This window comes from Lampetra planeri, chromosome 41 (genome assembly GCF_965212315.1).
Source record: "Lampetra planeri chromosome 41, kcLamPlan1.2.h2, whole genome shotgun sequence".
Taxonomy (NCBI): Eukaryota; Metazoa; Chordata; class Hyperoartia; order Petromyzontiformes; family Petromyzontidae; genus Lampetra; species Lampetra planeri.
Window position 1 is genome coordinate 9,573,900 of NC_136147.1, and position 15,907 is coordinate 9,589,806.

A 15,907-nucleotide genomic window follows, 5' to 3' on the forward strand; every position below is an offset into this window, starting at 1 on the left:
TGGATTCAACTGAGTCGCAGATGTACTCTTTGGAGCCAACACATTTATTAACACCAACACAAGGGGTAACTGCCCCTTTACTAGATAACAACCTGTGGTGGTGACCACCGGGCTAACTACACTAATTACACCGTAACTAGCTAAAACGGATCGGACCACAGCTTGGGTCCTGGTCCACGTGTTGGAGACTCATAGAACATAGAACTTAGATTCTTCAGGATGAACAACAGCAGCCGGTCCCTCTCGGGGAGCCGGCTTTTATTCTCTGTGGCGTGGCTGGCTCCGCCCTTAGCCACGACCACCTTCTGGAATCCTCAAGCAGGATCTCGGCCCTGACACGTGACCACCCCTAGCCCCCACCTGGGGTCACGTGTCCTCTGAGGTCAACCAGAGTGCCACGGCCTGCCTATAGTAACCCCATTCCCTGTGGCCGACACTCTCACACCCTATCCTGTAGGGGTCGGCACTGCACGCAGAGCGTGGTGCCATCCAGCGCTGCCAGTCAGTGCTCACCGAGCCCCTCCAGGGCCGGTACTGCACCCACACCACGTGGTGCCCGCGATGTCGCTACACCGCACGCCGTGCCTCTCTAGGGCCAGCATTACACAGTGACATCCACGATTTCACTACATCCCCCCCCCCTTCCTAGCTCTCAGCCGTCCCGGCTGCCAACTCCCCCTTTTAAAATGAACAAGGTGATGAGCAATATAAAGTGAACAAAGCGAGTAAAACCCCTATGTGTACCTCAACAATAACAAATACATACCCAAGCCCACCTATACAATACATACACTATCTACAAATGTACAGTAACGAACGGGAAAAAGGGTGGAAGTACAGAACAAGAACCACGAAAAAAAAGCAGTAAAACGCGAACGCTCGGAACCCCGTCCATCACCAACATCTCCCACCCTCCCCGTGTGACAATACCCGCCAGCACAATACAGGCGAGGTTCAGCCAATGACCGATACGGCCTGCCGAGTGCGACAACCAACTGACGGTATGGGAGCGTGTGTGTATGGGGATCACGAAAACCGAAGAGTCTTTGATCGAGTCAGTTGGTTGTCGCACTCGGCAGGTGGGCTCACTCTCCCTGGAGGTCCCAGGAGGAATATGCAAATGTCCCGTCGAACCCGGCTCCTCAGGAAGAGCAATCGGCCGGGTGGACGGGTTCTCCTCTCCCGAGTCCAGAGGCTCGGGGGACGTTAGGTGCACGGCACCTGAGGACGGGATCACACGACTTCGCTGAGGACCAACCTCAGTGGGAACACACTTCAGCTCGCCGGACACATCTGACACTCGGCCCCTGCGGTGTGGAGATGGAACAAACTCACGCGGAGCGATGAAAGGCTTGAGGCGTGAGGGATGTACAAACCAACTCCGCCGCCCCAAGCAGATCTGGACACACTATGGTCAAACGACCTGAATCACATCAACCGGCCCCCTCCAGGGTTTAGACGTATACACCGGTACCTGTGGACAGTGCAACCAGGCTCTGTCCCCTGGCGCCCATGTGCAGAAGTACGGGAACCCTTCAGCCGCTCATTTGGCAATTGGCATGAATTGCAATTTCCCCTGGAAGCCTCCCGCGCTTCGGAAAGCTTTTGAAGTGTAAAGCGCACGGAGTCAGAAATTTTAGATTTAGCCTTGTTGGGTGCGGCTCGGAACTGGACATCAATCGGGAGGTCGTGTTCTCTTCTGTACATAAAAAAACGGTGAGTAGCCAGTGGATGCGTGAGGGGCCATTCTACATGCAGATATGACTCCGGGAATATGCAAATCCCAGTCGAGTTGGGACTCGCTGACCTGATGGTTCAACATGGAGCTCAGAGTCCTGTGCAGCCGCTCAATCATGCCATCCATTTGCGGGTGGTACGGTGACGTGCATACTTTCTTTGTTCCCAACAAATCGCACACCTCTCGCAACAATTTTGAAAAAATATTGTTACCCTGATCGGTCAGAAGACGTTCAGGAGGAACCTTGTCCATTACGTAGCCATTGAGGATGCCTCAGTGATGGTCACCGCCGACTGGTTGGGGAGAGGCCAGGCCACAGGCCATCGTGAAAAATACTCGACTCCCACCAGCAAGTACTTAATCCCACGAGGGGTAGTGGGAAATGGACCAATGGTGTCCAGAGCAACTAGTTCATTTACGCGGGAAACTTGAATCGATTGCAACGGTGGACAACAAGGTTTTGCTGGTGACTTCCGCCGTGCGCACTGCACACACCCCTTCAACAAATTAGCGACATCCTCAGCCATGCCAGGCCAAAAGTCCAACTTAAGTGTGGCCAACGTCTTATGCACACCCAGGTGCAACAGGCGCTCCTGTACCGCCTAAATGACCTTGCCCCGCAGGGCAGTGGGCACCACAATGTTATAATTGCGCAACCCTCCGTCCCAATGCATGAGTAATCTGCCTCTAAGGATGACAGAGGCGACACCCCGGCGATCCTCGCCCACATCAGTCTCTCTGACACGGCGTCACAATTTGAGCAGGGAAGAATCCTCAACCTGGAGGCGCCCCCATTCTTCGTGATCCAACCCAATGACGGCGTTACGCACCACCGGACCCTCGGCCACCTCAGATGTTACAACCTCGGCCGACACTGCAAGGGGAGGGGGCGAGAACTCGTTGGGCGGCTCACAGCGCCCGGAGCCCGAAAGCACGCGCACCCGCCGCTCGTTGGTAATCGCGACAGGGCGTCAGCGTTCGTGTGAAGGGAGCCTTTGCGATATGTAACCTTAAAAGAGTAGTCCTAGAGGACCTCCAACCAGCGTGGAAGTTGGCCAGACGGCTGATCAAAAGGCAGCGCGTACTGTAGCCCTGTGTGGTCAGAGTGTACCTCAAAGTGTCCACCGTACAAATAGGGGCGATACTGTTGCACAAAAACCACAAGAGCTAACAGTTCCTGGCATGAGACACAATACAGTTGTTAGCCGGAGACAGCACTCTGCTTCCGTATGCAACAACACTCTCGACGCCATTGACAACTTGGGGCAGAACAACTCCAATTCCGGTGTTACTAGTGTCTGTATCAAGGACGAACGGCAAGGAAAAGTCGGGGTAGCGGAGGGGAGGGGCGTTCACCAAGCCATCCCGGAGCGCAACAAATGCGGCCTCCTCCTCCTCCCCCCAATGGAATTTATGACCCTTTGCCATTAAGACATGAAGAGGTTTAGTGATGGTGGCGAACCTGGCGACAAAACGGCGGTAATAGGACACGAATCCTATGAAACTGCGCACCTCCCCCACCGACGTGGGAGTCAGCCAAGTTCGAACACACGCGGTTTTGTCTGGATCAGTCACACTACCCAATTCACTTACTATGTGACCAAGATACCGAACCGATTTCTGGAGGAAGTGACACTTCTGTGGTGTAAATTTCAGGTTGGCCGCACGCATTCTTAGAAAGACAGCACGTAGCCGTTTCAGGTGTTCGTTAAACGTATGGCTGAAAACGATAACATCGTCGAGATATATCAAACATGAGTCCCACTGGAGACCAGCCAGAACCAGTTCCATTAATCGCTGGAACGTAGCCGGCGTGGAATGAAGACCCATCGGAAGCCGTTTTAATTCGAACAAGCCTTGTGGTGTACGAAAAGCTGTTTTGGGCTTAGAGGCTTCGTCTAGCGGCAATTGCCAGAACCCGGATAGGAGATCAAGAGTGGAAGAAAACTGCGCTCCTGCTAGAGCATCCAGTGAGTCATCCATTCGAGGTAGAGGGTACGCTTCAGCAACAGAGACCTTATTAAGCTTACGGAAGTCAACACAAAAGCGGAAGCTACCATCGTGATTTTAACAAGGACAATTGTGGCTCCCTATGGGCTGGTGGACGGTGTATTATGTACGCGTCTAACATTTCGTCAACCGCCAGCCAAACGTATTTTTTTCCCCTAGGGCTTAGCCGGTAGGGATTCTGCCGGATGGGAGCGGCGTCACCCGTATCAATGTGATGACTCAAAAGCGTAGTGCGACCAATATCAAATTTCCCTTGCATCTGCTGAAAGCCACTCTCAGTCTGTTTAGGCTCCGCCACGTGAGCCATTTTGAATTGGGAACCAGGCGCGAGCTCCTGTGGTGCCACAGCGACGGGGCCGCTCTGCCGAGCCAGGGAGCCGCCCGGCTTCCACCACCGCACTGCCCCCCATCACCCCCTCCACATAAGCACGCACCCGCACCCACGTAGGGCCTCGTGGTCGGGTCACCTACCCTGAGTTTTTACCCGAGGGCCCCCTCGGGGGGTTACCCCACGGTTTCTCAGGGCCAGGGAATTGGACAGGACCCTTCCCAGGCCAAGTAACACTGCGGCGCCGTGGGCGGATTTGAGATCGCACGACCACGGCGAGCTCAGAGAGCCCCGCAGTTAGAAACGCATACAAACACAAACACGGGTCAGCAGGGCAGATAGCTGGGATCAGGACCCGGGGCGACTGATTGGTCGAAAGGTCAAAGGCCGGTGGGATCGCAAAAGAGCGGGAAATCCTAGGCTCAGGATTGGTCGAGAGACCAAGGCGGTCGGGACGGGGGCGCCTAGCCTTTGATGTGAATAGTTTAAAAGAAAACGCAGGGGCAGTAGGGAACTCTCTTCTTCTGGAGTTTTGACACGGAGTCAGCGACGAAGGAGTCATCGGGCGAGCCGCTAAATTGTCTGCAGGACGATCTGAGCGCCGCAAGGTCACCAAGGTCTACAGACGGTATCGTATTACGCGCCTTACAACACCTCAGAGCGGAGAGTAGGATCCGTAGGAGAGGGTTAGTTCGGGGTAAGGACGAGAGGAAAGCGGTTTAACAGAGAGCGCAGCATAGAATAGGGCTGCACGCCACCAGAGTGTGGGTTAGAAGCGCCTTGCTGGCCCGCACACACACACGGGTGGCTCGGTTGGTTAACAAGGGCTAATAAAATCTGGAGCGTAGTAATAAAACCATGTTGTTGGGTATTTTTGCACGTGGTATTAGCGTGCACTGCATTCGCGGGTGTGTTGTCGTTGTATGCGTAAAGGCCGTGGTCTCTGTACGATGGTGCGGGTACGGAGGTGTGTGTGTTAACGCCCGGGGAGCGCACAGTGTATTTGTATAAACGCGCGGCCGCGCAAGAGGGGGGTTTTACGTGCTCTCGCTCGAGCGTGGGCGTCGCTCGCGTGTGTGCACGCCGCGCTCGGTAAAACCCGCAAGCCGCACACGGTGAACCCGCGAGCCGCGGCGCCGGAGCGCGCTGTGATCGCACGGCCGGGGGGAGCGAGAAGAGGAGGAGGGAGAGTACTTTTGTGTGTTTGCGTGCCTACGCAGCCGTGTGAGAGGAGAATCGTCCTTGTACGATACTTGTGTTGACGTACACGCGCGAGTGCGGGAGGGGACGAGTCGTTGTGTCGGCGTGTGCCCCGCTCGCGAGTGCGAAACCGCTGTGCGCATTGAAGTTGTTAGCTTTGTGCTATCGCGCGCGTGCTCGTTACCTGCGTAAAGTGCGGCGCGGTGGTGGGCCCCTGATCCCCAACCCCGCGGCTCGAGCGCGTAATCGGCTGCGCATTGTTGTACGGTATATCTCGCGCGCACGGCGGCGGCAACTTGAGTCGTTGTGTCGCGTGTGCCCCGCTTGCGTGTGCTCGTTACTTGCGTAAGTGCGGCGCGGTGGTGGGCCCCTGACCCCCAACCCCGCGGCTCGAGCGCGTAATCGGCTGCGCATTGCTGTACTGTTTATCTCGCGCGCACGGCGGCGGCAACTTGCGCTCCGCGGCCAACCTCAGCGCAGGGGGAGCATGCACACACGATCCGCAGCACTCACGGGGGTACAGGATAGGGAGCAGATGGGGGACGAAAGTCCGGACCCCACCAGACAGCCAGGGGGTAATGATACGGAGGGGACGATGGAGACAGAGGCGAGCAGCCTCCACACTCCTCGCTAGGGGGTGATTCCTCGCCGGGCTCCATTGAGCAGCTGTGTCGCTAGATTTTTCCCATTCTTTTTTGCCAGAGGGAAGTTCCGTGGCAGATTCCGGTGATGTGGTGCAGTGGTACAGTGGAGCACAAGAAGCTATTTCTCGATGAGAGACGATGACGGTGGTGCTGGCCGATGGCCACGTAACGGATGGCGAACGTCCCACTCTAGGACTTGCCGGTCGTGGTCACCTGCTACTCTCTTCCCGATGTTAGGGGGCGCTATGCCAGAAAGTGCATATAGGAAAAAACATGGGTGGCTCTCAGGCACCTGTTACGATTCTGCATGTGTCGTTTCGGGCGGTGTTGACATGTTTACTGTGGGTTAAGCGTCCCCAGGTGGAGCACGCATATTCAGCCACAGGGAAACAAAGTGCGTAGAGTGGACGGATGTGCTCCCCACTTTGAATTTGCGAGCTTTGGCAGAAAATGTTGACCTTGGATTTGTGATTTAAAGTGTGCTTTTTGTAACCAAGTTTACGATCCGGCAAGGTACACCGGGTGACTGGTTTTCGAGGCTGGGGTTTTCCCCGGTTACATTCAGGTGTCGCTCTGCATCCCAGTTTTCAGGTGCAGGGAACAGATTTGGGTTTCACTCGGGTTGGGTTTGAGATGATTATGTAGGTAGTATCTTGACATCTCGTCCAGTGCCCTCTCCAGGATCTTCTCTGTGTCCTCAACATTCATCTTCTGTGTAGTGATACAGAGATCGTCAGCGTGGATGAACCGCTGACATTCAGCAGGAAGTGGCTGAGCATTGGTGTAGATATTGAATAAAAGTGGGGCGAGCACACTGCCTTACCATCTACTTTTCTGTCCGTTTAGTTCCACGGAAAAGCGTCTCTTCTCTAGGAGGCTACGAATGGTCTGGCTAAGGTCTAGGTCGCCAGTCCATGAGATGCAGTTTGTGACTCAAGGTGCGGTGCTGATAGATCAACAAATGCTGCGCGGGTGATCAACTTCTGTTGGAAGCCACCTTCGATGTGCTCTGTCTGAGGTTTAGTAGTTGGCGTGCACAGCATCGGCCGGGTCTGAAGCTCGCTTGGTCTCGTATGAGTTTGAGGGCCTTCACTGACGAGGCGTGATGAATGAATCAGCCACTGGCCTTCTGGCAGTGCACATTATTGCAGCAGCGTTGCTAAAACCGAGACGTGACGGAGTCTTTTTGTCCTCTTATTATTTAATTACGAATATTGTACACAACACGCCGGTGATTATTTTGTATCCGTACACAGCAAAGGTGCAGCCCTGCAATTCTCTGCTCATACCCCTGCTGGCAAAAGGTCCTCCACGAGAGGGAGCTCTAGAGAGCCCCTTTCTTCCACGCGGGCCAAAACTCCCTCTAAGAGGGGAGATCTCTAGCTGGCTAGACTTCTTGAAAGAGGTGCTAAGTGGCCCACACTTTACCCCACCACACGCTAAATGTCAATGGTCTATCTGTGGTGTACCCATTTATAATTGCTGCCCAGAGTCCAGGGGTCAGCAACCTGCGGCTCCGAAGCCGCATGCGCCTCTTTTAAGGACTGCTTCATGACCGTTATTTATCCAGGACCGCCGTCTCGTATTGCCGACCCCCTGGGCTCGACAAAGGTGGTATGGGAATTAGTAAACAAAAAAACATGCCCCATTGTTTCAACTGCTGTGCCGGGTTTATGGGGGAAGAGCCTTTCTGGTTATGGGGTCTCTGGCGCGCAGCAACTTGAATATTACATTAATAAAAAAGGAAGTTCGTTTGAATAATATAACTTTAATCATAAACCACATACTATTTTTATTTTACCAGGCAAGGCCCACTGAGCTACATAGATATTTTGCAGAAACGACCTGGCCCACAATTGGCTTATTATGACGTGAACATTTATAACAGGCAAATCATCTAAACGCATGTTGATTACAAATGTGGAGGGAAAAAACCGGAGGACCCGGAGAAAAATCCACGCGACCACTGGGAGAGAGACACGCAAACTCCAAATATACCTGAGTCAGAGTCAGGGTCGAACCCACGACCTTCCTGTATACCAGACGAGGTAGTTAACATCTCGCCACCCTGGCGCGCTTGGGCAAACATCAATAAGCCACTCTCCGAACTCTTCCCTCTCATCTCGCTCCCCTCGCCCTCCCCATTTCCTCCGCTCCAGCAGCCGAGGTACCCTCTGCCCAAACCCCAGAGGAGCTCGGCCCAATGGGAGATCGCTCTTTCTCATCCTCCTCCTCCTCTGCTGCTGCTACTACTGCCCTCTGTGTTCGGAACTCCGTCTCCCCCACCGTCCACACTGCCAGCACCCTTCCTCCCCCTGTTTCAGGTCCAGACTCGAGCTCTTTCCTCTCCTCCTTTGCCTGCGAGTCTCTCTGTGACGCGACTTCTTTCCATGTCCGACCTACAGACCCTCCTGACCCATCTCTCTCCTCCCGTGAAAACGAGCTCTGCTGCTCTGCCCCTCGCTCCCAGGGCAGCCACGCCGCCCCGTGTCTCTCTGAAGCCCCTGGAGAAATGCAGTCGCCACCCGACAGGAGGAGCCGCGTGATTCCGCGATGCGTTGCTGCGAGTGTCGCCCTCTATCGGCACGGGAGATGCAAGCCCCCGAGTTGACCCTGGATGGTTTGGACGCCGATTGTATTCTTGAGGATGATTGGCAGCCAGCAGTGCCGGATTAAGCTCGTGCGGGGCCTGTAGCATCTATTATAAAGGGGCCCTAAACAAATAAACAAGTCAATATTAAAACACCATTTTTTTTTACTTGCATAGTAAATTGTATTTTTTCATTTGCTATACTGCCAGATAACACGAAAAATCACTAACCTTAAACACCCAGTCGTTCGTAAAAGTTTAAGGCAGTATAGTACTATAGTAATAGAGCAAGTGCAGGATCAATGAACCGGAATTGATAGCTTGAAAGCATTTGGTGCGGGGCCCTTGAAAGTGCGGAGCCCGTAGTGTATGCAGCTACTTGTGCTACTGGGAGAATCCCGCACTAGGTGCAGCAATATGTTCAGGAGCCAATGTCGAGGTGCGAGAGAGTTCATGCAGTTTTGCAATTTCTCCATTGAAGACCACGGTGGGTTTGCTGCACGGTCCGTCGTGTGGGCTGCGTGGCCACAACTGCACTACTGTGCCTCGTCTTCAATGTATCTCCATGGATCTCCATGCGTCTCTATGCATCTCTGTGTCTGTCTATGGGCTTACTTTGTCGGCCATAGTTTGGATTGCATGGCTGCAGTCGCACTACTGTGGCTTGTGTCATTCATTTTACATTTACGAAGGAGATGCGGCGCATCGGCCCGGTGATGTTCTGACGCGGTTGACGGTGACACCGCCGGCGTCTTCGAGGAGTTTGGGTCTTGAATGAGGCGTTCATTCTGAACGTCAGCGTTGTTCCACTCCGTTCGCCAGCAGCGTTATTCTGGATCTGATCGCGATTCTAAGATGGTGTATGAATGTTGAACTTCTTTCGCACCGTACGTAGCCAACCGTGCTAATCGGAGGTGACACCAGCAGCGCGACCCCACAGGGGGGGGGGGGGGAGATCTGGACCCGGGACCCTGCTGCACAGTGCCTCTCGCCCGTGTCTGCCCGCCCGCCTGCCTCGAGATGCCGCGTGTCGCCTGCTTGTGGAAATAAAGCCAGGCTGTGGTCACCTGAGTCACCGCTCTCGTCTGCCCTTGCAATGCAGAGGTTCTCTCGATTGCAGGCGCCGCTCGCAATCTGCGCGGGGGACTTCGTCGCGGAAAGTGCGCGGCGGCGCAGCTGTCTAGGGGACGTTGGCGCTGACGCATCCAGACAGAGTCCGAATAGAAACGGCGACTGCAATTGGATATGACGTACAATATGGCCACAGCAAGACTTCGCGCCAAATCGCCCGATCTCATTAGATCTCGAAGGATGAGCAGGGTCGAGCCCTAATAATGCGTGGGCAACCACCATGCACTACAGGCAGTGAAGCCAAGTACATTGTGCATCTATTGTTCCGTACATCTATGCTCCCTGCCTTCATCAGCCCGCACTGATCGGCGTGGTGAAGTATGGTCAAACAATGCCCCTTGGATGTATCATGACTGGAAGAGCGGGAAGGAGATGGTCCCCCTTCTTGGGGGTCTATTCCACACGACACCGTTGGCCGGAGACGAGCCATTGGATGCGGGCCACCGTGGCCTGGCACCATGATTCTCCAAGGTGCTAACGCCGTGGAGCGTGCTGGAACCAAAGTTCCTCCAAACAGAGGGGACCTGCGACCATTCACGTACAAGGCTCACCGAGTCCTCAATTGTGCCCCTGGCCCCTCGTGGTCGCCTCAGCCCGAAGTGACCCGGCAGCAGCGACGGCACCACCACCGCACCGACCCCGCCAGTTGAACACCATTTTAACAGGTAAGGACAACTCAGCTATATTGCACTTTTTCAGAAGCGACCTGGCCACAAACGATAGTTCAACGAAGCGGCGTATATCATGTGGAAAATACATTGCAGCGATAAACTCGAAACGCCTGATGTTGATTGTAAATGTGGAAGGGAACACATTTTTTTAAAACACACTTTAATGAAATGTACCCTACTAGTAATGGAAGAACTCCACGACTCCAGGAAGTGGCCCCGAAGCTTGCCAGAACGTAAGGGGTCGTGGTGATTTACAGCCAGCGTCAGTTGAGCGTGGACAATTAGACCCAAGCCGAAACATAGCATATAAAAAAGATGGTTTAATTTTTTTTAATGCTAGAACATAGTCTTGTCGTCAGTATGACATAAGTATACCAAGTTTGCAGTCGATACCACATTGGGAAGTGGGTTAAAATTGAGTTACAAGATTTGAGGATACGACAACAACAGACAGACAGAGTGAGTTAAATAAAAGCGTGTAAAAACCGGAGGACCGGGAGAAAACTCCACGCGGCCACGGAGAGCGAGAGACGCAAGCTCCAAATATACAGCAGCAGGCGTCAGCGTCGGGATCGTCCGCAACTGCTTTGTCCGCACCAGAGCTACCAGTTGCGCAACGAGGGAACTAAACAGCTCTGTATTCCTGATTCTAACGACCAATCAATTGCCGTAGTTTTAGGCTGGTCAGACTCAGAGTCTCAAGAGACTTTTTCTATTTTGAAATAAAAATGTTTTGCAATTTTTATTTTACCAGCTCAGGGCTCACGGAGCTATGGAACTCCTTTTCAGAGGGGACCTGGCTACAAATGATAGCTCAACGAAGTGGCTCATCACGTGGACATTTAAAGCAGCCAAATAATCTAAATGCATGTTGATTGTAAACGTGGAACAAAAAAACCGGAGGACCCGGAGAAAAATCCACGCGACCACGGGGAGAACACACACATATTCTCAGGTTTTTTCGGTAAAGTCACGTAGGTAAAACATTAAAAGTAATGAAAGTAAAATAAAACAAAACAAAAATAAAAATAAAATTCACGACGTTTCGGAGGCAACACAAGTCTCCGTCATCAGGTGGGACCGTCACAGCCAGATTAGCTGCATCAAGTGAAGCAATGATTCAAAATGTAATCCCTTATAAGCAAGTTGAAGGGGGGGAGGAGAGGGGGGGGGGAGTTCATCAGAATGTGGTAGCCAATGAATGGAACGTATCGGGAGGGAGGGGGGTGGGAGGGGGAGGGAGCCAACAAAACATTTGGCGACGGCTTGGACGCGGCTGCTGCGCACGCCAACACAATGGGCAGAAAGGGGGGAGGGGAGGTCTGATACACATGATAGAACAAAGGAACGAAAATGCCCATGTTTATACCAATGCAGGCTGAAAAATGAAGAGAGTACTGTTAAAAATAACTGGGGATGTTAACACTCGGTGAAGTAAATTAAAATAGTGCCTGTCAGATAAGATGGTCCAAAAAGTGTAATTAAGTCTTTTTTGCGTGGTTAATAACATCTTTCCAGTGATTACTGAGTTTGTACCCATCATCACGGTTGAAATTATGTCTGTGTTTGTATATTTGTATGGCTTCGTGTACAAACCTTTGATGGTAGCCAGGAGGCTTGCAGAGAACCTTCTCTGCAAGCCTCCTGGCTACCATCAAAGAACCTTCTCTGCAAGCCTCCTGGCTACCATCAAAGGTTTGTACACGAAGCCATACAAATATACAAACACAGACATAATTTCAACCGTGATGATGGGTACAAACTCAGTAATCACTGGAAAGATGTTATTAACCACGCAAAAAAGACTTAATTACACTTTTTGGACCATCTTATCTGACAGGCACTATTTTAATTTACTTCACCGAGTGTTAACATCCCCAGTTATTTTTAACAGTACTCTCTTCATTTTTCAGCCTGCATTGGTATAAACATGGGCATTTTCGTTCCTTTGTTCTATCATGTGTATCAGACCTCCCCTCCCCCCTTTCTGCCCATTGTGTTGGCGTGCGCAGCAGCCGCGTCCAAGCCGTCGCCAAATGTTTTGTTGGCTCCCTCCCCCTCCCACCCCCCTCCCTCCCGATACGTTCCATTCATTGGCTACCACATTCTGATGAACTCCCCCCCCCCTCTCCTCCCCCCCTTCAACTTGCTTATAAGGGATTACATTTTGAATCATTGCTTCACTTGATGCAGCTAATCTGGCTGTGACGGTCCCACCTGATGACGGAGACTTGTGTTGCCTCCGAAACGTCGTGAATTTTATTTTTATTTTTGTTTTGTTTTATTTTACTTTCATTACTTTTAATGTTTTACCTACGTGACTTTACCGAAAAAACCTGAGAATATGAATCATTGCAGTCACGAAAGCTTCAAATCTAGAATTAAGAACACACACACTCCAAATATACAGCAGGCGTCAGGTTCGGGATCGAACCCACGACCTCCTGTATACCAGGCGAGGTAGTTAACATCTCGCCACCGCGGTGACGCCCCAACCTTATTCTTTCGACGGCACACAACTTCCACCTTGCTCCACCACCGCTTGCCCAAACTGCGCACGCGATCGCGCGAGTTGAGAGGCCCGGGGTGGGCTCTGACGGCCGCTTGCTGCCCTACCGGGCATCCATAACCAATGGGATTTGAAGTCCTAACCTTGCTGTCCACGCACGCCAAAACTTCCTCTGATGGTGGTGGTGGTGCCCCATGGCCTGCTCCGCCTTCGCCCTCCACCTTGCCGGGAATTTCACTGCAAAACCGAAAGCTCGCATCTTCAACCTTTCCGTCCTGGATGGATCCATCCCTTCCTGAACGGAAAACCTCCCGTGCCGAACCATTACCGTTACCGCCCGATCTAAATCCTCTCATAAAGATCTTTGAGAAGATCTCAAAATCACACATTTTCATCTCAGAACATGCCCTCTTCCATCCTAAACCGTCTGGCTTCCGAGACAACTACAGTGCAGCCTCTGCGGGACTCTCTCGTCTTGACTGTATCTCCAACAGTCTCGAGTCTCGTCGTTATTGCGCCATCCCATTCCTTCGACACTGTGGATCCCGCCGTGACCTTGTTTCTGTTCTTGAGGGAGTGTGGACGTACGCATAGGTGGACTATCCATGCCATGCCGCATGTGCCTTGAACGGGGGAGTATTCTGCCCCCATACGCATCAAGGGCTGGATGTAACCGTGTGTTGCGCTGCTTTCGGCACCGCACGGAGCCAACCGTGCCAATCCGGAGGGGCATCACCCCCGAGGTGGGGTGGGTGTTCACTGGCCGTCCAACTCTCGTCTTGGCTACGGGAGCCTCGTCGCTGTTGGTGCCGAGGCATTCCTGCCGACATCGCCGATACCAACCGGGCTGGACAGCTGCTGACCAGCGGGAGCTGCCTCACAGCAATTTGAGGAGTGATGTTTCCCTCGCGTGACTACGTTTCAATTTCCATACTTGTGGGTCTCCTGTCCAACACATCGGTGGGCTGAAGTGATCACGAATTGTCACGTTCTGTTTACGCGACAAGCCTCACTAATTGGCCATGTCGGGTGGTGGTGGGTTTTAACGACGCATTTATATTTACGTGATCTAACCAAGAAAAACCTTTTATATCGGTCGTGAAAGGCCACTGCGTGTTAAACTCACTCACTATTGGTGTAATTGTCCCAATATCCCCCATGTAGCAGGACCTTCCTGCAAGTCTTTGAGACTCCGTGGGGCCTTCCTGAGTAATTGTCATGGACTTGTACCGACACCCTCGAAAGTCTGGTGGCTGTGCCTTTTCAACGTTTCATTCTCACTCGCCAAGTTGAAACCGGCGTCAGACAGCGAACGGCACAGTCCGTGGCAATGTTTTGAGAGTTGCGTCCCAAGCCGTCGGAACTCGTTAATCCAATGGCAAACGGACATCATTAAAGACGAGTTGCTGCTCGCTTCTCAGGCCAATTGCACACTCCGATAAGCACGGTTGGCAACGTAGGGTGCGAATGACGTTCACATACAGTAAGAACAAACCAACAGCGTTGCTGAACAATGGAAATGTAATCTACAGCCCTTTGCCAATCCACCGCGAGATGAAGGCCTCTTCTCGTTGGGGTTGATTGAACATCCACGACTTCACCACGCTGGTCCCTGCGGGTTCGTGAAGGAGCCCAGGATCTGTTTTGATATACTGTAACTCGCCACCGATGCGAGCCGTGGCCGGGAATCGAACAGAGGTCGCCGGTGTGAACCCTTTCTGAACACGTGTTCAGTTTATCCTTCCCCCGCACCTCCAATGAGCACGTTCGGCTACGTACAGTGCGAAAGACGTTCAAAACATACATGGCAAAGGTACCATGGGCCTTAATAAATGGTTCTGATCTTTAAGACCACGAGTCCATCTCATAGATGTTTCAAACTTTTATGTGTAGGTAGTTCTTAGATACCAGTGGAAGCCAACAGATACCAGTGGAAGCCAAGTGGCCATCCAAGTCCCCCACCATGAGAATGTGGAATTCTCATCGAGGGTTCAAATCCTCCAATGGAGATGAGCAATGACCCGATACTTAAGAGAAATAGTGGACGTCGGCGGTGATGCACAATGTGTCTACTCTTTGCGACTCATCCCACAGGGTCGTTAGCGTCCACAATAATAGCAGACTGCAGCATTTATGTTGCAGTTTCCTTCAGAAACTACCAAGCAAACGTTACAAGAACGAACCAGTCAAGGATGTACAAAAATGGTTAATCGGCAAGTGTTTCAAGCAGTAGGCTAACTAGTTCAACAGGTGGCAATGGGTTTGTATTGCAATGCGTCAGTGGCTCACGCAAGACGCACGTCTTGAGGTCCCATTAACGACGTCTCGAAGCGAGCTGCGTCTCACTCGCTGATCACACGTGAATGCGTCCTCACATTTGTCTTTACTTACCATGGCATCAGTCCGGATTGTAAGCACCCTGCCACGGTCCCAAGCACAATGTGACTTTGCTCGTTCTATACATCCAAACCAGCTCAAGACTCACGTAAACCACGTGGTTTGCATGTGGCCACCCCTCCTCAGAATACCTCACCCCGCCCACTGTGAAAACAGACGCTGCTCCATGCAGCAGCAGAGGTTCTCATGTATCCTCTTCCTCCCGATCTATCCTAACCAATTGCTCCCGTTTTTACTTTCCTTGTTCTGTTGTCATTCCCTCTTCCCTTTCCCCACACAATATCCTTGCCTTTTACCACCGCCCTTCCCATGGTGTATGTACGCCGAACTTCTTTCGCTCAGTACGTACCCAACCGTATTAATCGGAGGTGTACCGCGGGTAAATAGCTGCGAGTAATAAGACGAGGTCAATCCCAAGTCAGGGTCCTTAAAGTCTGCAATCACAAGTATCCAAAACAACCACCACCATCGCAGGTACTAGCGTGTTGATGACATTGAGTACACTTGTGGGAGGTCAACAGTGGTTGTTCGTTGGAGATAGTCCACTGCCATAGCAATGTGGAATTGACATTTGTTTAAAACATTATCATTTCTTACTGAACGTGATTCGCAAAACTCTGCACCCAGAGAAGCACGGATGTTGAGCTGCTTCCTTTGGGAGAGTGCACATGGCCTATCCCACAAGGTTA